Genomic DNA, 23,939 nt, shown 5'->3' with positions numbered 1-23,939 from the left:
CTCTGGTATTTTGTGGTGAGGACTAAAAGGTGAGTCCGACTTTCTGATTGATGCTTCTCTTTAGGGGTTAGTTCCTGGTCCCCTTTCCTCTCCACTGCAGGAGCTGCATAGGGCTCTGGGTGGCCCATACTGCACCTACAGCACAGCTCCCAGTCAATGGAATGGAATCTTCCCCACAAAGTGTAAAACTGCAAACAGGCCTCCGGCCATACATCATCTCTACAATGGAACTCCTTCCCACTGTTTGCCCAAGTACAAGCCTTCACTCTGACTGTATGTTTTCTGACTGTATGTTCTCTTCTGCTGGATAACCACTGCCCATTCTGCAGTTAGTGACTCATATATACTGACAGCATAAAGTGGACGCATTGGGTTTTAAAATAACACATGAACTTGGGAAGGAAGAGAAGCAGTGGAGTTATGGGGGAGTGTCTTAGTTAGGGTTTTTACTGCTATGAGACAAGATGACCATGGTAACTCTACTAAGGAAAGCATTTAACTGAAGAGCCTTTCTTAGGGGTTCAGAGGTTCAGTTCATTATCACCATGGTGGGGAGCATTGTAGTATGAGGGCAGACATGTTGCTGGAGAAATAGCTGAGAGTCCCATATCTTGCAGGTAATGGGAGATTGACTGAGACAATGGGTGATACCCGGAGAATAGGAAACCTCAAAGCCCACCCCCACAGTGACAGACTTCCCCCAACGAGGTCAAACCCACTCCAACAAAGCCACATTTACCAATAGCGCCACTCCCTGTGAGATTGCGGGGGACAGTTACATTCAAACTACCACAGAGGGAGTTGGAAGGGAGGGATTTGGGTTGGACTTCATCAAACACACATTCGCATGTGTGAAATCCTCAAACAATAAAAAATAATTTGTCTCTTTGCACTGTGATACCTTCCTCAAAACCTCCCCATGCCTGTCTTAGATATCAAGAACACATCCTTCAGAATATCTGTTCTGTCATTAACTCTTTATCCTTGATTTCTTTTTCTCAACAAATTCAATTCAGAATTGATTTCAAAATCCTTTTTTTCTTTTTTCTTTTTAAATTTAAATTTAAGTTAGAAACAAGTTTGCTTCACATGTTAATTCCAGGTCCCTCTCCTTTTCCCTCCCCATCTCCCACGCCCTCCCACCAACCCCTCAAAATTCTTCATGTGGTTATTCATTAAATAACTGCTTTGATTCTTGTGCCCATAGGCCCCTGTCTAGTCTACCTGTTGAGACAGTTTATTCAGACTTCTGTTCTAGATGGTACGCATGTTCCATACTCATGTAGACAATATCCTACTAATACATAAATCCGGAGGCTCTCTCCCAGAGTTAAGAAGTCCTTCTTTGTTGTGACCTTGCAGCCCCATGGCTCCCACTGTACCATACAGCAACGGCAGGAAAAATTTATGGCCTTATATACTGCCAGAAGTCATATACACTAAGTCATGTGGTGTGACACTTCCCATCAGCCCCTAAAAACTTATAAGTCAGAAATCCCCTCCACTCCTGAGATTTTTCTAAACACTCTTTTCTCCTTCAGGTCCCCCACCATATGGACCATTGTGACTATTTCTCTTACTTTCCATCTTCAGACTACCTCCCCTAGTGAAGATCCTTCCATTGTCCCTTCTAATACCCTCCCACATCAAGGCCTGATCATGGTTCCCATGGTTGTTAGGCTCTCTGTCTTATAAAGATCATTTTCAAGGGTAATTTTGTAGCAGTTACTTTCTGGAACCTGTTACTACTTATCTCTTTGTTATAAATGAATGGGAATACCTGATAGGAGAACTTTTATGATTCTGGGGTTTTAGAAGCATCATTGTGAGGCAACTGGAATGAGAGCCTCAGGTGGGAACATTTTGATATAGAAACCTGAGGAAGTGATTGAGAATTCAGAGATGGGTTTGTTACCGTTTTCTAAAGAACAGAACCAGAACAATGAACACACACACACACACACACACACACACACACACACACACACACACACACTTTATTATAATGGCTTACAGGCTGTGATCTGGTAGTTCAATAGTGACTGTTTCCTGACAGAATGCATAAGGATCTGGTAGTTATTCAGTAAAAAGGACTGGATGTCTCAGTAGTCCCAGATTGGCAGTGGAGTCCCAGGGAGGGTCTAGACAGCTGTCAGTTTTCAATCCATGTTGGAATGCAGAAGAACCAGTTCTAACACCAGCAAAGAGATACTTCAAAAACAGAATAGACTAACTTGCCAGAAAGACAGAGGGGGAAATGGGCAGAAAGTAAAAGCTTTATTCTTCCATGTCCTTTTATATGGGCTTCCACCAGAAGGTAGACAAGATTCAGGGTAGGACTTCTGATCCAACCAAGAAAAGTCTTTTCAAGGTGTGCCCAGCTGCTTAGGTTTTACTTAATTCCAGATGCAATCAAGTTGACAACCAAGGTTAACTATTGCAATAAGAATATATATATTCACACACCAGGTAGGGGCAATGATTACTAGCCCCGAACAGTCTCAGTGGTGTCACTGATCACATTCTGTTCTGACCTTCAGCAAATGATTGTTCTTAGGGAAAAAGAACAAGCCAGAGCCTAACAATATTCTTCCCCAATATCATCCAATCCAACGTTCAGGAAGAAAGATGAGTTCATCACAAAATTTAAACGGGGCATATACACTTCCATGCCAACCAAACAAGTGAAATTTTTAATTTTGGTGGCAGTCTAATGGCTCAATATATGATCTCATTAGGTGTAAAGTTACACACCTCAATTCTTGCATCAGAAATAGTGTGCTAGGATATAAGATAAGAAGTCCAGAGTGGCATCAAGATGGGTCTGTTGGAGATAAAGTGAGATTTCTAAGTTGTGGTATTTAAGCGTATTTCTACACTCTACTAGGCAATAGGTCAATTTGCTGCAGGGATAGTGACTCAAGAAGTCCATGGTTTTTGGTGCTGTACTAGTTAGTTTTGTCCACTTGACACAAATTTGAATCACCTTGGAAAAGAGTCTTAGCTGATGAATTGCCTCCATCAGGTTGGTCTCTTGAGCATTTTCTTAATTAATTATTGATATGAGTTGTATCATCCCTGGACAGGTAGTTATGGGTTTGTATAAAAAAGAAAATGAGCAAACAAGTAAACAACATTTCTCCATGATATTTGCTTCAGTTCCTGCTTGATTTCCTGCATTAATGTCTCTCAATAGTGGACTGAGACATGGCAGTGTAAGCCAAATAAACCCTTTCCTCTCCAAGTTTGTTTTGGTCAGAGTTTTATCAAAGCAATGAAAACAAACCAAGACAGATATCTTGATGCAATAAGGAATGATTCTGTAGATTAAGGAGATTCCAGGATTTTCCTTATTTTTTATAGTTGTCATATTGCTGTAAAGAGACATCATGACCAAGGCAACTGATATAGAAAGGAAGCATTTAATTGGGGACTTCCTTAAGTTTCATATGCTCAGTCCATTATCATCATGGTCAGAAGCATGATGCTGGAGCTGGAGCTGAGATCTACTTCCTGATATGCAGGCAGAGAGAGATGCTGGGTTTGGTGTGGGCTTCTGAAACCTCAAATCCTACGCCCGCCAGTGATAAGCCTCCTCCAACAAGACCATGCCTCCTGTTCCTTCTGATCCTTCCAAAGAGTTGCACTCCCTGTCAAATATATGACCCATGCAGGCTGGCTTTGTGCATGCTGCTTCAGTCTCTGTGAGTTCAGTGAGCTATGCTTATGTTGATTTAGAAGACCTTATTTTCTTGGTATCTTGTATTCCTTCTGGCTCCTACATTTTATCTGCCTTATCTTTTCACAGGGTTCCCTGATCTCTGGGAGGAGAGAGTTCATGGAGACATTCCATTTAGGACTGAGTGTTCCAAGGCCTCTCATACTTTACATAATGTCTGGCTGTGGGTCTTTACATTTGTTGTCATCTAATGCATGAGGGAACTTCTCTGATAATAGCTAAGCAGGCATTGGCATGAGTATTGCAGGATATTATTAGGAGTTATTCTATCATTAACCCTCCCCCTTGTTTTAGATCAGCATTACTTGACACTGCCCTAGATACCTGGCTATCTAGTCTCAGAATATTGGTCACCCACACACTGTAGGAAATGTGTGTCATCTCATGGAGTGGGCCCTAAATCAGATCAATTATTGGTTGGTTACTCTCACAAGCTTTGTGCAACCATTGTTAGTATAGAATTGCAGACAAAGAATTTGAGGCTGATTAGTGTTTATAGTTCTCTTTTGATAGCATGTAGAGTACCCTCCTGTACTAAAGACACTAGAACATAGGGTGAAAGCTCTATGTAGGCACCAGATCAACATCTCCTTCTTCAATAAGTTGTGTAGGTGCTGCCTTCAGTATTGGAGCCTTTCTGTCAGTTTGTGACAAGTAAGCTATAGTCTTAGCAATAGTCTGGGTGGTTTGGGGATTCCCATGGTGCCCCTTTGGTCAACAACTCAATAAGGTGTAACCCAATCTTAGTACTGGAAGTTTGGTGACAAGAGATGGCCAGTGCAGAATCTGTCCCCCTATTATCTAGAAATTTCATTTAGAATACCTTCATATATGTATGTATTTTAGGAAGCTTCTACTGTATTAGGTTTCAATACTATCCCTCAAATGCCCTTAATTTTAGACATCATTCTCCGTATTCCTTCCCTTAACCCCTCTCCCTCCTTACTTGATGCTTTCATCACAGCCTCCATCCATAACTATAGGTTCTATTTCCCTTTACTAACAGGATACATCTGTTTTCTCTAGTCCTTTATTTATACCTATATTTGTAGTTCTATAGATTGTAGCTTGGTTATCATTAACATCGCAGCTAATATCCACATGTAAGCAAATACATACCATACGTATCTTTCTGAGTCAGGGATACTTCATTCAGGATGTTGTCTTTCTAGTTCCATCCATTTGCCTTCAAATTTCATGATGCTACTTTTTAAAATGGCTGAGTAGCACTCTATTGTATAAATGCACCACATTTTATTTATCCCTTCTTCTGTTAAGGCACATGTAGGTTATCCATTTCTTTTAGATTTTCCAATTTTGTGAGGTACACGTTTTTTAAGCATGTCCATATGATTTCCTGTATTTCTTTTTTTTTTTTTTTTTTGGTTTTTACGAGACAGGGTTTCTCTGTATTGTTTCGGAGGCTATTGGTCCAGCCTGGCCTCGAACGCACAAAGATCCGCCTGCCTCTGCCTCCCGAGTGCTGGGATTAAAGGCGTGTGCCACCACCGCCCGGCTGATTTCCTGTATTTCTTTGGTGTCTGTTGTTATGTCTACCCTTTTTGTTTCTAATTTTGTTACTTTGTATGTTCTCTCCCCATCTTTTAGTTTATTTGGATAAGGGCTTGCCGGTCTTACTGATTTTTCACAAAGAACCAGTACCTTTTATCCTGAGGTGACATATATTCTTGCTGTTAAGGTGTGTTTCTTGGATGCAGATAAATTGATCCAAACCATTGATGTTGAGAGATATAACAATTTCTGTTATTTTGTTGTTGTTTTTGGTACTGGTAGTAGTGGTGTGTGTGTGTGTGTGTGTGTGTGTGTGTGTGTGTGTGTGTGTGTGTGCCTTCTTTTGACTTTTCTGGCCAAGGGTTTATTTTTTTATTTTTTTTGTCTTTGTCATATTTTAATAATAGTAGCTTATTTTTAGGCCTAGTCAGCAACATCAGACAGAGGGTACTAAGTACTCCCCAGGTGCAGAGTACTGCCCAGTGTACTGAGTACTCCCCAGGTACACAGTACTGTCTGGGGTACTGAGTACTCCCTAGGTACAGAGTACTGCCAAGCATCTTAGACCCTTCCCATGGCTCTTGCCCCTTGAGAAGCTTACAGTCTTTGGCTCCACAACCCAAAGCTTAGGAGTCCGATGATGAGTTAATTGAAGGCAAATTCTCCTAGTGCTAGTATAGTTGTACCTATTTCAGCATTTGGAAATAATCCAAATAAAGATTAATTTGGCTGTGGACTTTTTTCAGGTTGAGCCTGAAATACAGCTTTTATAACATCCATCTAGAAAACAGTAACTAGTAGGTGCTGAAAGTGAAGACTACATCTCTTGGAGGGCAAGGTTAACACATCTTCATTGAGATTACTTACTTAAAAAGCAAATATATTGAATGGTGTGATGAGGTTATACTATTTAAAAACAGGCCCAGTACTGACAGTGCAGTCCATCCATGCCCTGTTCATTGGAAAGTGAATATTAAAATACGTGGGTTCTATGTCTAACCCACAGACGGCCCCTCACAAATCTTAATGTTCTGTGTAACAACTATCCATCATGTGCTATATGAAAGTTTTATTTATGACTCGTACATCGCAAGAAAATAGTCAATTTAAAATAATGAATGACCTGCATATTTTCCAAAAGAATGAATGACTGTATATCTAAATAGGAACTAAATGGTGATTCTACTTATATTAAAAAATAAACTATCTTTCCAGATTTTGCATACTAAGGAGAGGTATGAAGTCTTATGGTCTCACAATGGGTTATCAGGAAGCAGCAGTTACCTGCAGTACTTTAACATCTGACTCAACTCTTCCTAAATGATGCAATTCAAAAAAATACTGTAAACATCTTTAAAACCTGGAGTTACTCTGAGATGGTTCCAGTGTCAGCCCCAGAATCTACCAGGAAGAATAGCAGTGTGACAGAGAAGAGCACCTGACTATACATGTGTTCATTTCAGGAAACCAATCTGATCATCCAGGGAACACTCCATGGGGATTCCCAACTGGCCAGGGCACACTTTCTATGCAGGATATCTATGGCATTCAGGTAGGCCACTTCTAAAGAAGTATCTATAAGCTTCCAGACAGACTTTACTAGACAATGTAACTAGTTCAATTCCTCTCAGCAATTATCCCCACCTCAACCCAGAATGTGATATTCAAGCCAGAAGAGCATATTGGAGCAAAGGTGAGCAGAAATGTAAACTCTAGCACAGTCTTATTGCTGCATTGTCTGAAGTTCAGCACATCTACCACAATAGTACTGTCCGGGAAGCAGTGGAGGAGTAGTGGTAAGGACAGAATAGACAATGAATTGCACAGTTAATAGAAAAGTAAAAATGTTTCAAAATCTACAGTAAACCTGTATTCAATATGTTAGTGATGTGCTGAACTTTTGAGTTCTGGGGTCTGGCTTTGCAATGAACTTGCTGGCCAACTGGCATGGTTAGGGCTCATTTCCTGCCTGTTGATGAGTGATATGCTACACAGAGCTATGATGGTTTCTGAGTGGTAAAATTCACATAAGTTCCAGGTTATTTGTATCAGGATCATTCCTTGTGCAAAGTTTGATGTAGATGAAGATAAAGTGGTTTCTTGGTCAACAATTGTAATTTTTTTCTTTTAAAGTCAGTGGGTTTCTTGTATAATTCTTTTTTTTTTTTTTTTTTTTTTACAAAGCAAGCGTTTTTTTTTTCCAGTTTAAATTTAGATACAAGATAAGAAACAAGGTTGCTTCACAAGTCAGTTCCAGGTCCCTCTCCCTTTCCCTCCCCTCCTCCCGTGCCCTCCCCCCAACCCCCCCCATTATCCCCTCATTTCCCCAGGGAGGGTGAGGCCCTCCATGGGGGTGTCCATAGTCTGTCATTTCATATAGACCCTTCCCCAAGAGTTCAGGGTGAGAGTGCACCTCACATTGTTGGATGGGAGTCCAAAGTCCGTGTGTATACTTGGGATGGGTACTGATCTGCTGCCCAAGGCTCAATAGATTACCTAGGCCTCCTCACTGACACCCAGATTCAGGGGGTCTTGATCAGTCCCATGCTGGATTCCCAGGATGATGCCTGGGATTCAAGAGTTAACCTTTGTCTGGTCAGCTGTTTCTGGGGGTTAAACCAGCCCAGTCTTAATCTGTTTGATCATCAGTCCTCCCTCTCTGTTACTGGCTTTCTTGAGTTCAGCTCAGTACTTAACCAAGGGAGTCTGCCTCTTCTTCTATCAGCTACTAAATGAAGTTTCTGTTTCCCAGACCCTCTGGCCATAGGATTGTAGGCTGGCACTCCCCAGATCTATGTCTAAAATCCATATATGAGAGAGTACATGCCATGTTTCTCTTTTTGTGACTGGGTTACCTCACTCAGGATGGTTTCTTCTAGTGTCATCCATTTGCCTGCGAATTTCATGATTCCATTGTTTTTTTCTGCTGAATAGTACTCCATTGTGTAAATGTACCACATTTTCTCTATCAACTCTTCGGTTGAGGGACATCTAGGTTGCTTCCAAGTTCTGGCTATTACAAGTAAAGCTGCTATGAACATAGTGGAACAGACATCTTTGTTGTATGAATGGACATTTCTTGTATAATTCTATGACATGTTTAATTGTAAGCGTTTCGGGATGGGTTGGGACAGGATAGAACAGGAGTGGGTCAAGTATTCTGGCACTCGGGAGTCACAGAATACTGCGTGTTACACAGCTCAGATGGAAAGGTATCCTGGAGCTCGGGAGCCAAGGACCACCACAGGTTGCAGTAAGCTTAGCTGCTTACAGCCTTGCTTCAGAGAAGGGCTTCCCCAGTGTATTGGCTCTGCTTCAGCACAGGGCCTTCCAGCTGGGGATGTTCGCCCAGTGTTGCAGTTTTGCTCAGCAGGAGGTTTCTTGGACTAAGTTGCTATAGTTCAGCTCTGCTCCTGGAGAGCAGAGAGCGGAGAGCCGGGAGCTGGGAGCTGAGTGTAACAACTCGGCTCTGCCAAGGGAAGGTTTCGGGGAAAGTGTTACAGCCCTGCTCGCTCTGCTCTGCCCAGGGTTGCCTCTGCTTGCTCTGCTCTGCCTAGGGTGGCCTCTGCTCCGTCGCTGTAGCAAAAGAAGATCTTCACCCAAAGCTCATCCAAAGGGGTTTATTGGAAGGCAGCTGGACCAGCCAAGTTGAACATACACAGGGTTTATATAGGGATTCTTGGGGGCGGTTAAGTTTTTCCAGGGTAGGGACTGGTCTGATTTCAGTGCTGAGCTCAGATTGGCTAGAGCGCTGCTCGAGGATTGGTTACTTTTCTGCACAGGATTAAGGTCAGATTTGGCTCTGGTTTCAGGGCCAAAGTGTGTTTCTTTCTCTGGTCCTTTTTAGCCTTTTGGCTCCAGTTTTAGGGCCAGGGTGCATTTCTTTCACTGACTCTGATTCCAGGGACAAAGTGTGTTCCTTTGGCACTGGTTTCAGGGTCAGGGTACATACTTTGGTTCTGGTTGCAGGGCCAAAGTGTGTTTCTTTGGCTCTGCTCAGAGTGTGTTTCTTTGACTGGCCCCTTTTCCCTGCATTAATTTCGTCCATCTCCATGAAGGCATAACACTTGGTGCTGGTGAACTTCTTTTTAGGCTTTTAATGTTTGAATTCGAAGAAGATGGCTGACCTTTAGTTAATTTTTCAATATGCTTCTGGAGCTCAATGTCCACATTAAAATGAACATATGTATCTTCTTTTCTTGTGTTGTTCCCAGATCGCGGAACCCCAAAAATCCCAGAGCCAAGGAGACGACACACTTAATGCAAGGACAAAGGTTTCTTTATTGATTGGAAGATATGAGCAGCAGCAAGGACTCCACTCATATGGGAACAAACAGAGTGCCTGCTTCTGACTGAGGGGTGCTTTTTTTCTTTTTTGTTTTTTTGAGACAGGGTTTCTCTGTAATGTTTTAGAGGCTGTTCTGGAACTCACTATGTAGACCTCGAACTCAGAGATCCACCTGCATCTGCCTCTCGAGTGCTGGGATTAAAGGCATGCGCCGCCAATGCTCGGTTGAGGGGTGCATTTATAGGGGAAATTAGTAGGGCTAGAAGCCCCAGGATTACAAAGCTTCTGTGGTTACACAGAATTATAAAGCTTCCGTAGTTACACAGGATGGAATAATGTTTGTATGCTTCGGGCAAGATTAAATTAAGGGGGATGCTGCAGAGGAAATGAATTTGTAAATTACCTCCTGGGTCAGGGTTGTTAATTACCTCCTGGGCTGGGGATTTTTACAACTGTGAATTGATAACTATCTGATCCTCTTTGTTGGGCTGCCTTTTGGGAACTCAGAGAAACTTAAGAGTTTTCCTATCTGGGCTTTGGAGTCCAAGTTTTGGGCTTTTATTAGTTTTCCCCTTTCACTTGAAGCCACAGGACTATTTTGTACAGGAGTTAAATCCATGCCATTCAAATCCTTCATGCTGATTGTAATGTAGGGTTCAATGCACTGCCCCACATCTTTCAGACCGATTTTCTCAATTCTGATAGTAACGTCATCCCTGGTTCTGATGGCAACCGCGGCAATGAAGTACCAGGAACTCCAGCAGAAAAAGAATCAGGAAGTCCTGTTCCAGATCCACCTTCTTCATCTTCTTCAAATTCCAGATTCTCTTCTTCACCAGATGCTAAAATTCGTCTTAATTGGATAGGCTGAACATCAAATGGGAATTCTTTGTTATATGTAAGAATATTCTTCAGGATTGGCTCTAGCTTCTTCAGGGCCTCCAGTTTAAATTCTTCTTTGTGAAAGACCCCAAGCGGGGGACTTCTACGGGAGGGAGACCCGAACCCAAGGAACACCAAGACCACGAGCTTGGATGCAAACAGCAAGAGGCTTTATTGATAATACACGGGTACCCGGGGCATCTCAGTCTCGGGACTGAGAGCCCCGAGCTGGGGACTCAGGGGTTCTTTTATAGCAAAAAGCGCAATACAGAAGCGAGAAGCCTAGTTACGGGACCCTGATTGGGCAATTTAAATGAGGCGGGGGCTCAGAACGAGGGCAATTAAGGTTTCTCTCAGAACTCAAGTCTCGGCCTTGGCCCTATCTGAGGAACAATAGGTCCCTGTGCTTGCCCAATCTTGCTGGGCTGGCTATAGACACCTGTGTCCCTGGGCAGAGTTCCCTTCTGATAAAAAAATGACTATTCAGCTGTGGGGGAAACGGAATTTTCCATGAGCCTCAGCTTGCCTGTGTGGGCCGGGGTCTTTCATTCCCCCATTGCTCTTGTAACTGAATGAAATCTTTCATTCAGAGGTTTCTGCCATCTCGAGATCCCTTTGCTTTAGCTGCTGGTATTGCTGAGTCAAGACCAGTGATTATACAACCAATAGCCTTTCTTTTATGAACTGGGTCAGTCTGTTTAAGATGCATGGCCCAATATGTCCCACTGGGGGCTATCAAGTAGCGGCTACTTTGGGGCAAAGGCTCAGTAGCATTGCATAGTCCTTGATGCGTAGCGGGGACTTTACCTATACATAGCCCCTCTCCAGACACTTCTGAGATGGTCAATTTATGTTGCATGGCTGTCCCACAAAGAGCCTCGGCTGTGGCCTGATTTGTATATTTGCCCACAACCGCTAAGCCTTCATAATAGGGAGGTTGCGGAGTCAGACAAAGCCAGCATTCCTTAGTCTTATCTGGGCGAGTTAAATTCAGAGTGGCATATGTCCCTTGGATCAGGGCTAATATTCTATTTCCCGTGCCTTTAAGGGGGGGACCTGAGGAGGGGGGTTTGGGAGTGCTTTCTGTAGGCGCGGGAGCAGCTGTGGTTTTAGGCAGGGTCAGGGGCCTGGTATCAGCCTTGGGCAGAGTAGGCTAGGCTGCTTTTGATCAGCAAGGACCTGATTAGGGCCTATGGCCTGTGGATTGACAGGAGCCACCTTACATCTGATTTTGAAGATTACCCCCTTGTCTGGCCCGTACAGATACCAACGCAAACCCCAAGTATACCCAGTCTGCCAGTCCGGGGCTTGCTTTCCCTGCGCAGTGAAGGAAATGGCAAGAGGCATACCTATCATTCCAGATTGTCCTTTGTCCCAGCCTCTGCGTACTTGTATTTTATCCTAGGATGAGGACGGCCTCCAATATGCGTCCCCTGTGGTCTCGTACCCCCAAGCTGCACAGAAAAAGTAATCATGTCCCCCACATTTCTGGGCCTGTTGCCAGGCATGCCCATCTCGGGGGTGGACATAGAAGTCCTTTGAACTTAGCTGCTCTCTGGCTCTTTGATCAACACACCCGGGGGTGGTTTTTCTGGAGTCCATGAGTGCACGTCGACGTCTGTAAAAGTGGGAACCACTGGCGCATGCCTTTGGGTGGCAATGGGGAATGTCCCAAGTGTCCAACCCTGCTATCAAATCACAAAATTCAGGCCATAGAGTAGGCCACCATGTCCCAAGTGCATGTGGTTCCGTGACAGCATAAATGACCTCCCCCACTTGGGAGAGAACCTCCCAGGTTAATTTATAAACGGTATGGGGACTGGAGGCCACACCAGTGTCTGATTTTATGAGGAGGGCTATTAGCAGGAGGGAGAGGAGCGGGTAAGTTTTATTTTTAGAGGATTTTGAGTGCGCTGAGCTTTCCATCCTGGGTCCGGATCCTCAGGGAAGGCAGCTTTTACGTGCCAGGCATGTATCCAAGCAGCAATCCCGTCCACCTTGAGAGCAGTAGGGATGGTCAACAGGACCGTGTATGGTCCCTTCCAGCGAGGTTCAAGGTTCTTAGCCTGGTGGCGCCGGACCCAAACGCTGTCTCCCATGTAATAGGAGTGGGGGGGCAATAGGGTGTCTCCTCTGGTCTCGGTAGGCTTGGGCCAGAGGCTTCCAGACTTCCTGCTGAACCAGCTGGAGTGCCTGCAGGTGAGCTTGAAGAGAGGAGGAATTGGCATAGTCAGAAATATCTTGGTCAAAGAACTGAACAAAGGGAACGGTGGTTCCATATAGAATTTCAAATGGGGTGAGGCCATGGGGGCCCGGTGTATTCCGGGCACAATAGAGGGCAAGGGGGAGCAAGAGGACCCAGTCTTTAGTGCCAGCTGCAAGCGGTAATTTAGTTAGAGTCTCCTCAATGGTTCTATTCATTTGTTCTACCTGTCCTGAGCTTTGGGGTCAGTAAGCACAATGCAATCTCCAATTAATCCCCAACAAGGTGGCCACAGACTGACTTACCTGAGAAACAAAGGCAGGCCCGTTGTCTGTCCCCAATACCTGTGGCATTCCGTAACGGGGGAAGATTTCTTCAAGAAGTTTCTTGGTGACCACCTTTGTTGTCTCGTGCTTGGTGGGGTAGGCTTCAGTCCATCCCGAGAAGGTGTTAACAAAAACCAGGAGGTCTGTGAAATCTATTTCCCAGTGCACCCCAGGCCGGTGCCCATGAGCTCGAGTTCCCATGGGTAGCTTTAGCCTGGTCATATTGACGCGGGCGCAGGCATCACATTGCTCAGTCACTTGTTTTAGTATTTCTTCTATTCCCAACAGGTGGCAAGTATTTTCTTCCCGGGCTAACAGTTCTCTCATTTTCCTGGAGCTCAAATGAGTGAGTTTGTGTAGGCTGTTAACCAGATATCTAGTCATTAGGCGGGGAAGGACAGTTTTTCCTTGATAGGTCCAGAGACCATCATGTACTCGGGTTGCCCCCAGTCTTTTCATGGCCTTGATGTCTTTTATCTCATAGTCCCATGACGGGGAGGTCTTTTCGGAAGCCTCATTAGTTACAGGGACTACAGCCGCCTGGAGGAGGTGACTGCTGCTTTCCAAGGTCAGGGCAGCCTCCCGGGCGGCCAGGTCTGCCCTCCGGTTTCCCCGGGCAACGGGGCTGTCGCCTTTCTGATGCCCTGGGCAATGTATGATACTGAGGGCGGTTGGGAGGTGCAGAGCCTCTAAGAGGGCCAGGATTTCCTTTTTGTTTTTAATGTCTCTGCCCTCTGAGGTCAATAGCCCCCTTCGCCTATAAATTTCACCATGGATGTGAGCGGTGGCAAAAGCATAGCGGCTGTCTGTGTAGACAGTGAGTTTCTTACCTTCTGCCAGTCTCAGGGCCTGTGTTAAAGCAATCAGTTCTGCTCGTTGGGCCGATGTTCCTGGCGGCAAGGCCTCGGCCCAAATTGTTTCTGACTCAGTTGTCAATGCAGCACCGGCTTTCCTTTCCCCTTGATTTACAAAGCTGCTTCCGTCCGTGAACCAGACATGGTCGGGGTTGGGAAGGGGTTGATCCGTGAGGTCAGCTCTCGCCCCATGGACCTCAGCCAGGACCTGCAAGCAGTCATGAGTCTCTGCTTCCCCGGGAGGGGGAGTAGCGAGGCGGGGTTCAGGGTCACCGGAGCCCCGGAGTGAATTCGGTCCTTGTCCAGCAACAGAGTCTGGTAATGGGTCATCCTGGCATTGGTGAGCCAGCGGCCCGGTGGCTGCCTGAGCATAGATAGTCAAAGGCTGCCCCAACGTCAATTTGTCAAAGGGTTCAGTCAGATCAGGTAACCCCAGAGCTGGGGAGCTGAGCAGAGCCTTCTTGATGTCCATGAAGGCTTTCTCCTGGCTCTCCCCCCAGTCAAAGTTGTCCCAAGATTCCCAGGTCTGCATCCTGCCATTCAAAGGCAAACAGTGGCTGACTGTCTTTGTGTAACCGCAGGCAGAAGAAGGCATCCTTTAAATCCAGGACTGAGTATCAAACATAGTCAGGTGGCAGTCCACCCAGGAGGTTATAGGGATTGGGGACCATGGGGTGTATGTCCTCAACCCGCTTATTGACTTCCCGGAGGTCCTGGACCGGCCTATAGTCATTGGTTCCTGGCTTCTTGACTGGCAACAGGGGAGTGTTCCAGGGGGACCGGCAGGGGGTTTGGGTCTCTGAAAGGTCCTTCTTTCTAAGTGAGGCCCCCTTTGTCCCTCTCTATCTCCCTCTCTCTCATTTCCTGTCTCTGACATTCTGTTTCCCTCTTTTCTCTCTCTCTGAGCTTATACCCCTGTCATATGGGTTATACATTCTGTAAGCTTCCTTAAGTCTTTCTAAAAAATGTAGCTGGCGATTCCTCTGCCTTCTGAACTATCTGTCTTACCTGGGCCAAATTTGTAGGACACCCCCGGAGACCCGCTACAAGCAACTGGCAATAATAGATGGGTCCTACCTGCCTCAGTGGTGAAGTCCCAGTCTGGGCGGTCAAGGGGGAAAACAGCATCAATTTCATTTGGAAGCTGCATATGTTGTCCATTTGCCGCAGGAACAATTTTTCCGGGCTTCAAGAAGGACCCGCTGTCTCTCCTCCGAAGTGAGGAGGACCTGTAAAAGCTGTTGGCAATCGTCCCAGGTGGGCTGATGGGTAGTAAGAACCGACTCCAATAAATCAGTCATTCTCACAGGATCTGCTGAAAAGGAGGGGTTATTATTTTTCCAGTTATAAAGATCTGAGGCAGAGAACGGCCAGTACTGCAACTGGCCATCATGGCCCGTCCGGAGGCAGGGCAGTGGAATCCGGAGCGGCTGCTCCCTGCGGCCTCGCAGTCCGGAGGCCAGGGGGTGGGGAGAGGAGGAGTAGTGACCTCCTGGGTGTACAAAGGAGCGCACCCAGGGAGGAGGGTCATAGACCAGCACTTCCCAGGTAACTATATAGGGTACTTGGCCCGGGTGGCCCTGGGGTCCAGGATCCATGACTTTCTCTTTCACCTGGAAAATAATTTGAGGGTTAAAGGTGCCATCTCGTGGCCAGCCAACATCAAAAGTTGGCCATTCAGAAGAGCAAAAGGTGATTCATTGCTTCTTGCGCACATCGACAGTCCGGTTACGAGCGTACTCCTGGACCTGTTGCCAATGTGAAAAGGTCAGGCTAAGCAGAGTGGTAACTGTCTGGCCCATTTTCTCGAGAGCGATGACAAACGACATTAAGACGGACGAACAGATAAGAAACAAAAACAAACAGATTTTCGCTGCGCGGCTTTGACGAAAGTCAAAAGCAAATTCAGATCGGGGACGGGGGCCTTGTGCTCCCATCCTTGTCCCCTATCAGGATGGAAACTCCCTCGGCCAGCGGGACTTCCCCAAACAGACGGGGCAGATTCCTAGGCATCTACCCCAAACAACCGAGTCCCTAAGAACTCCAGCTCCAGATACAGACCTGCCCCAAACAGACGAGTTCCCTAAGAACTCCAGACGGGGCAGATGGACATCTGCCCCAAACAGACGGGGCCCCAAACAGACGAGTTCCCTAAGAACTCCAGACGGGGCAGATGGACATCTGCCCCAAACAGACGGGGCCCCAAACAGACGAGTTCCCTAAGAACTCCAGACGGGGCAGATTGACATCTGCCCCAAACAGACGGGGCCCCAAACAGACGAGGCAGATCGTGTCCTAGAGCTGCGGTCGGTGCCACCAGATACAGATGTATACAGCTGTATATTACAGACGCAGGCGCAATAAAACAACAGGCATAGACAGACAGACAGCAGACAACAGAAACAACAGAAATTTAGTCCGGACAACTCTTACCTCCCAGAGGTGGGTCGGTGGTCCCTGGGCGGGGTCTCGTTTCCCGGCCAATGCACCAAATGAAAGACCCCAAGCGGGGGACTTCTACGGGAGGGAGACCCGAACCCAAGGAACACCAAGACCACGAGCTTGGATGCAAACAGCAAGAGGCTTTATTGATAATACACGGGTACCCGGGGCATCTCAGTCTCGGGACTGAGAGCCCCGAGCTGGGGACTCAGGGGTTCTTTTATAGCAAAAAGCGCAATACAGAAGCGAGAAGCCTAGTTACGGGACCCTGATTGGGCAATTTAAATGAGGCGGGGGCTCAGAACGAGGGCAATTAAGGTTTCTCTCAGAACTCAAGTCTCGGCCTTGGCCCTATCTGAGGAACAATAGGTCCCTGTGCTTGCCCAATCTTGCTGGGCTGGCTATAGACACCTGTGTCCCTGGGCAGAGTTCCCTTCTGATAAAAAAAATGACTATTCAGCTGTGGGGGAAACGGAATTTTCCATGAGCCTCAGCTTGCCTGTGTGGGCCGGGGTCTTTCATTTGGACTGTGTGGACTGTAATGCTGCTCTTCTCAATTCTAATCATGTGGCAATTTTGCCTATGGTTTTCTTTTGCTCTTCTGTGTCAGAATTATTGTGTTGAGTTTCGGCCTCCTTCCATAGGTGTTTTGCTAATCTGTGTGGCGGAGGCGGAGCTGCGGCAGCCCACGGCCGGAGGCCGGAGGAGGCCAGAAGCAGCGCCAGGTGGTCGCATGGTCGCACAGCTACACCCTGGAGCCCCTCAGCATGCGAGCTTATGGGCACACCGGGAGAGCGCAGCCTGGTCCTGCACGACTCGGCCCTGTGGCAGTGGCTGTGCGGCTTGGGCTCCCATCCTGCTGCTGCAGCTGCTCCCAGGGGAGAGGGTGGTCAAGGGTTTATTTATTCCCTGTATTTTCTTGGTTGCAGTTAACCTCTTTTGGTTGGAATTTTCCTTTTAGCATTCTGTAGGGCTGAGTTTGTAGATAGATATTGATTAAATTTGGTTTATCATGGAATGCCTTATTTTCTCCATCTATGGTGGTTATGAGTTTTGCTGGATATAATAGTCTGGTCTCTTAGCATCTTCAGGACATCTGTCTAGGTCATTCTGACTTTTTATTTATTTATTTATTTTTCAGTTTAAATTTAGATAAGAAACAAGGTTGCTTCACAAGTCAGTTCCAGGTCACTCTCCCATTCCCTCCCCTCCTCCCGTGCCCTCCCCCCAACACCCCCCCCATTATCCCCTCATTTCCCCAGGGAGGGTGAGGCCCTCCATGGGGGTGTCCATAATCTGTCATTTCATATAGGGCAGGGCCTAGACCCTTCCCCAAGAGTTCAGGGTGAGAGTGCACCTCACATTGTTAGATGGGAGTCCAAAGTCCGTGTGTATACTCGGGATGGGTACTGATCTGCTGCCCAAGGCTCAATAGATTACCTAGGCCTCCTCACTGACACTCACATTCAGGGGGTCTTGATCAGTCCCATGCTGGATTCCCAGGATGATGCCTGGGATTCAAGATCATTCTGACTTTTAAAGTCTCCGTTGAAAGTCTATTTTAATTCTGGTCTGGTCTATTTGTTGTTTTATATGCTTCTTGTCCTGCTTCCATACCTGCTTTAGGTTATAGAAATTTTCTTCTATGATGATATACATACATGCATGCATACATACATTACACATGCATACATACATACATACATACATACATATTGCCTTAGATCTGTTTTTTCCCCCTCCTTCCTCTGTTCCTATTGTTTTTAGATTTGGTTTTATCATCATATTTTAGACTTCTTGGATGTCTTATGCTAGGAATTTTTAGATATAATATTTTCTTTGACTGATGTATCCATTTCTAGCATGTCTTCAAAGTCTGAGATTCTCTCTTCCATTTCTTGTATTCTGTTAGTGAAACTTGCTTATATGGTTACTGTTTGAATTCCTGTATTTTTCTTTTCCACATTTCCCTCAGTTTGGATTTTCTTTTTAATTTATTTATTCGTTTTTATTTTAGGTGCATTTGTATTTTGCCAGCATGTATATTGGTGTGAGTGTGGATCCATTGCAGGTGGAGTTACAGGCGATTTTAAACTGCCATGTAGGTGCTGGGAATTGAACCCAGGTCTCCTGGAAGAACAGCCATTGCTCTTAACCTCTGATCCATCTCTCCAGCCCCTTGGGCTTTCTTTATTGATTCTATTTCTACCTTCAGCTCTTGAATGTTTTTATTCATTTCCTTACACTGTTTGCATATTCATAGGTTTCTTTAAGGGATTTGCTCTTTTCTTGTGTAAGGACCTCTACCATATGTATAAAGGTCATATGTTTTAAAGTCTTTTACTTGCATTTACAAAGAATTGGAATATTCAGACACTGGACTGTAGTGGAGAGATAATGTCCCGACTGTTATTGATCGTGATTTTACGATTGTGATTCTAGGTAGTAATATCTGATCTTGTCTTTGCTGAATAGGTTTTTGCTTGGTTTCTGTTCGCTCTTTGGTTCTTGGAGCGTGTGGTGGCTGTGTGTTTCCCATAGGGAAATTTGGGATACTGATAGGTATGGGCATTATGGGTTCCAGGTAAAATATGTTTTGGTGTGTTGGTACCTGAGACTTAGGAATGGGGATGGGCTGGAGTGGAAGACTGGCTTCACAAGGGAGAGAAAAACGGGGCATACTATATACACTTAGTCACCTTGGGATGGAGGTGGAGAGAGAGGAGAGGCCACAGCAGAGGGTTTACAAAAAGAGCTGAGGACGAGACTGAGTTACTGGACTTAGAGGAATGTAGGGAGAGGTGAAAAACTCTGCCATTAGCCTATCTTCCTCCCCAGGTTGGCTTGTGGTTTCCCAGGGAGGGTCTGTTGGAGTTGGCAGGTATGACAAAGCCATGAATGAGGGAAGTGAGGTTAGAAGGGGAGGATCTGTGAAATCTACCTGAGCTGAGGCATGGAGAGGCTGCTGCAGGTGATCTGCTACAGAGCTGGGCATGAGACTAAGGGATTGGAGGATTGGCGGAAGAAGTGAAGGTCTGCAGTTAGCCTACCTGATTCACTGCTAGAGTGGCCTGTGTGTTAGCAGGCAGTGTTTAGGAGCTAGCAAGTGGGATAAAGCAAATAGGGGGTGAGAAGTTAGGATGGGTAGATCTGTGGGATCCACTGGAGATGTGGCCAGGGGGGAGGGGTCCTCAGCAGGTAGTCTGCTGTAGAGTTAGGGATGAATCGAGGGAATTGGGTTTGGAGGTATTCAGGAAGAGATGAAGATCTGGTGTTAGCCTACTTGTTCCCCTGACAGAGTGGTCTATGGGTTTGCAGAGAGGACCTACCGGGGTCTGGGGCTGGGATAAATGGGGACGGAGGTTAGGAGGAGGAGATCCATGGGATCCAATAAAGATGAAGTGGGTGAGGGTTTTAGTTTGGGTTTTACTTGCTGTGATGAAACACCAGGACCAAAAAGAAACTTGGTGAGCAAAGGTTTTATATGGCTTATACTTCCATATCTCTGATCACCATTGAAGGAAGTTAGGACAGGAACTCAAACAGGGCAGAAACTTGGAGCCAGAAGCTGATGCAGAGGTCATGGAGGTGTGCCTCTGACTGGCTTGCTCCCCATAGCTTGCTCATACTGCTTTCTTATAAAAAAAAAACCAGGACCACCAGCCCAGGAAGGGTACCACACACAGTGGCCTGACGTCCCCTCCCCCCCATTAATCACTAATTAAGAAAATGTCCTACAGCCAGATTTTCTGGAAATATTTTCTCTGTTAAGGTTCCCTCCTTTCAGGTAACTCTAGCTTGTGTCAAGTTGACATAAGGCTGTCCAGCATGGTGAGTCTGTTGTGAGTGTTCTGCTGCAGAGCTGGACATGAGCCTAGGGAATGGATGGAGGGACGGAAGGAGAGGAGAAGATCTATAGTTAACCTGTTTCCCTGACTGGAGTCAGCTTCTTTTCTTTAGATTCTCAAGATCAACCTTGTTTTGCTTCCTGAGGCTGCAGTCATAGTATGAAATAAAGGGACACCCTCAGGGGAGCAGCAAGCTTTGCAAGAATAGATATGTATTTCACTAGTCCATTCTCAGAGTTCTCAAGATCTGGTGGGTCTCTTTCCCATCACCCCAACCCAAGCATCCTTACGCATTCTTAGAGTCTCCATGGGGGAATCAGAGACTCTGGTTTCAATCTCCATCTGTCACATTCACCTTACCCTGGCTAGAGTCTTGACTAATTGCTTACACTTACACTGCCTCTGTTCCAGAGCTAAGTCAGAAGTCCATGTTCTGAGCGTATTTGTGGTCTGTCTTTTACTTTAGCAGAATAACATCATTCTTCACTCTTCTGAAGAAGCTCTTGAAAAATCCTGACTTGTTTGTATAAACAGTTTTGCCCCCTCCCACCACCGGTTGTCATTCAGATTAGCAGTGCAAATGGGTGGGGATTTTTCTTTGGATCTATAACTCAAGACAATGGCTTTTTTACTTGGGATACTATTTCCATAACCTTGAGAACAGAACTGTCTGTAGTAAATGAATAGGGAAGAGTTGAGAGCAGTTAGAACAGTGGCTCTCAAACTTCCTAATGCTGGAACCATTTAATACAGTTCTTCATGTTGTGGTGATTCCCAACCATAAAATTATCTTGTTTCTGCTTCATAACTATAATTTTGCTGTTATTATTTTTTATTTAAATAACATTTTTCATCTATTTTACATACCAACCAGTTTCCCCTTGGTCCTCTTCCATCATCCTCTCCTCTTTTTTATCCACCCCTCCCTATCTGCTCCTCTTTCATCCTCATTCAGAAAGGGACAGACCTCCCAGGGACTTACACAAGGTGTAGCATGTCAAGTTGAGGCAGCACAAAGCTCCTCCCCTTATGTCATGGCAGGGCCAGGTAATCTAGCATGGGGAACAGATTACCAAAAGTCAGCTAAGCACCAGGGACGGGTCCTGTTCCCACTGTTAGAAGCCTTACTAAGAGACCAAGCTACATGAATGTCACATGCAGGCAGGGGGCCTATGCCAGTCCCATCTGTTTTGAATCTTAATGTAAATATCTGGCATGTGACCACTGTGGGGATCTCAACCCACAGGTTTAGAATTGAAGTCAAAGTAAACAAGACCCAGCATACACCTGTGGGGCAAAGTTGACTAGAAAAAGGTGGATAACAGCATCTGCAACAACGGTAGCACTAGAACCACATCTGAGACGTTCTGTTCCCATCATCCCAGCAGACATCTTGGAGAATGGAAGGAAAATTGAGGTTGTGCAAATGAATAGAATGGTATGGGAAAGTCCAGGGGTGTTGTGTTTTTTCTAGGACCACATGAGCTTCATGATTTAGACTTAGTTGGTAGCCTTTGGAAGCATAGAAACTTTCACATCAGAGCATAGTACTCAGAGGTATCTGTGCCTTTCTCAGATACTGTACTGGGTCCCTGTGGATCAATGTAATACTGCCAAAGCAGGTTCTCCTTTGCTCTGGAAGAAATTCAGCGAATGCCCTGAAATGTATGGGAGATTGCAGGTAGGGAGACAACCTTTGCTATGTAAACGTTGGAAAGGAAAGACAAGCCAGAAAGATGGAAGGGAAGAGGTATCCTTATTAAAAATGAAAGTATACTACAGCTGTTTCCTCAGAATTGAAACAGGAGGGTGGGGAAGATTGATGGACTCAGGAAGTCAATAAAAGGTCATGTGTCTAGGAAATTTGAAACTGGGAATATTCTGGAAGGTTCCACCTAGATTCATAAAAAGAATCTGCTGGTGGAGGAGACTGACCAGTCAAGGAGAGAGTTCTTGGACATGTTGAGCTATCTGCAGGTTGTGCAAAGAGCTCCCAAGATGTAGCTTTTTGTGAGCTGTTGCCTGTGTTGGGTCATATTCATCTGAGTCATTCTTGCTCCAGTAAGTAGCCCCTCACTCCAGCTAATAATGCCAATAAAAACTCATTGGCTCACTAACTTGGACTTCAGTGCATTTGTTACTTTAGTCTGTCACAGTTTCCTTATCTGGGATGAGTAGGTGTGTGTGTGTGTGTGTGTGTGTGTGTGTGTGTGTGTGTGTGTGTGTGTGTGTGTGTGACCTTTTTAGGAAAAGACTGTCATACAATAGGGACAAGTACAAAAGAGTTTGTGTCTAATTCCTGGCACAGCTGAGAAACTGAGTCTTCATCAGATTGGATGGTAGATAAGTCTGTAGGGCCTTTTCTTCATTAGTGACTGATGTGGGAGGGCCCAGCCCACTGTGGATGGTGCTACCCTGGGCAGGTGGTCCTAACCTGTAAAGGAAAGCAGGTTGAACAAGCCATGGGGCCAAGTCAGTAAGAGCATTCTTCTACGGCCTTTACTTCAGTTCCTGCCTTGAGTCCCTGCCCTGAGTTTCCTTTATGATGGACTTCAACTGTAAGCTGAATAAAGCCTTTCCTCCCCAAGTTGCTTTTTATCATGTTGTTTTATCACAGCAATAGCAAGCAAACTATGATGGAAGGCATTTTCTCCAATAGCACTGCACTATGAGGGTTATGGCTTCTTTCGAATTTGTGTAACATGGCCTTTTCTCACCCATATTCTGGTGGGGGTGGTCCAGATATTTCTCTTCCTGTCACTGTTTCTGTCTCTGTCTCCCTCCTTTTCCCCTTCCCCCCTTACTACCCTTTCCTTGTCATTATCCTGCCACAAAAAGAGGTCCCTTTTTTAGACACAATACAGACAGGGCATCAGCAATAGCAGTGGTACACTGCAAGCAGAATAGCTGTGAGCAGGTTTCAGAATGGGGTTATCTAGATTGCTTAAAAGTATTGGCTAACTTGGTTCTCTCTTATAGCACTTTTCAGACTAAAAATGGAAATACAATCTGAGTTTAGAGATAGCAACAGATATGACCAATCTGATTAAGAAAGATCAAGGCTGTGATTAAACATTAAATTTATTCAAATTTTAATTTTATTTTTTCTCCAAATATAAAACATTTGTTTTCTGCTTAAAGAATTGGCCACTGGTGAATATTTGAATAAATTTCCTGTTTTGGAGGCAGCCTCAAATACATTTCTTCCTCTCTTCTTCAGTGTAATCCTGAGGAATGTGTTCCCTGGCCTTCCCGCCCGACCTTCCCAAGACCATTAAGTTTGGATTTTAATTCAGATCTTAGGACTTCAGAAGCTGCCACAGTCATCAAACTCAAGCTTCCTAATCAGGCTGTGTAGCAGAGTATCCCGGTAGCTTTTTTGCACTGTGCAGTCTTGGGGTGCCTGCACAGGCAGGATGCCTGGAGAAATACTGGGATTGTTAATAAAGAAGCCCATAGTAGCTATAAAATAACATGTTAGGTCATGATTCATATTCTGAAGAGATGTAGCACATTGAACAGAATCAACGGAAAGAAGGAGGCATGAGTTGAAGAGTCATTTGAGGAACCCAGCCTGGGAGAGGAAGGGACATTTAAATTTCAGATATTCAAGAAAAGGTACAGCAAGCCTTGAAGAGGAAGATGGGAATGGTGTCTCATCTGAGAACGTCAGGTACAGAGACTCCGAGGAAGGTGTGTGGAGGAGATGCAAGGAGACAGATTAGTGTGGCTGGAGTGGAGTTGTTACGGTCAGCTTGGGCCTTCCTCGGGTGTCACATGACCACACAGCAGGTATGGAAACACACTCTCATTTACCTACTCCTTTTCTCTGCCTACGCCCCACC

The 23,939-nt window shown here is 45.4% G+C and overlaps 1 pseudogene; it reads right to left on the bottom strand.

The window, feature by feature from the left end:
* Positions 1-7,191: 7,191 nt before the first annotated feature.
* On the bottom strand, positions 7,192-20,388 carry LOC110339214 (annotated as a pseudogene).
* Between the last annotated feature and the right edge of the window lie 3,551 nt (positions 20,389-23,939).

This window comes from Mesocricetus auratus, unplaced genomic scaffold (assembly GCF_017639785.1).
Source record: "Mesocricetus auratus isolate SY011 unplaced genomic scaffold, BCM_Maur_2.0 Super-Scaffold_100011, whole genome shotgun sequence".
NCBI lineage: Eukaryota > Metazoa > Chordata > Mammalia > Rodentia > Cricetidae > Mesocricetus > Mesocricetus auratus.
The sequence above is the reverse complement of the archived record's forward strand: the minus strand, read 5'-3'. Positions and strand labels throughout refer to the sequence as shown.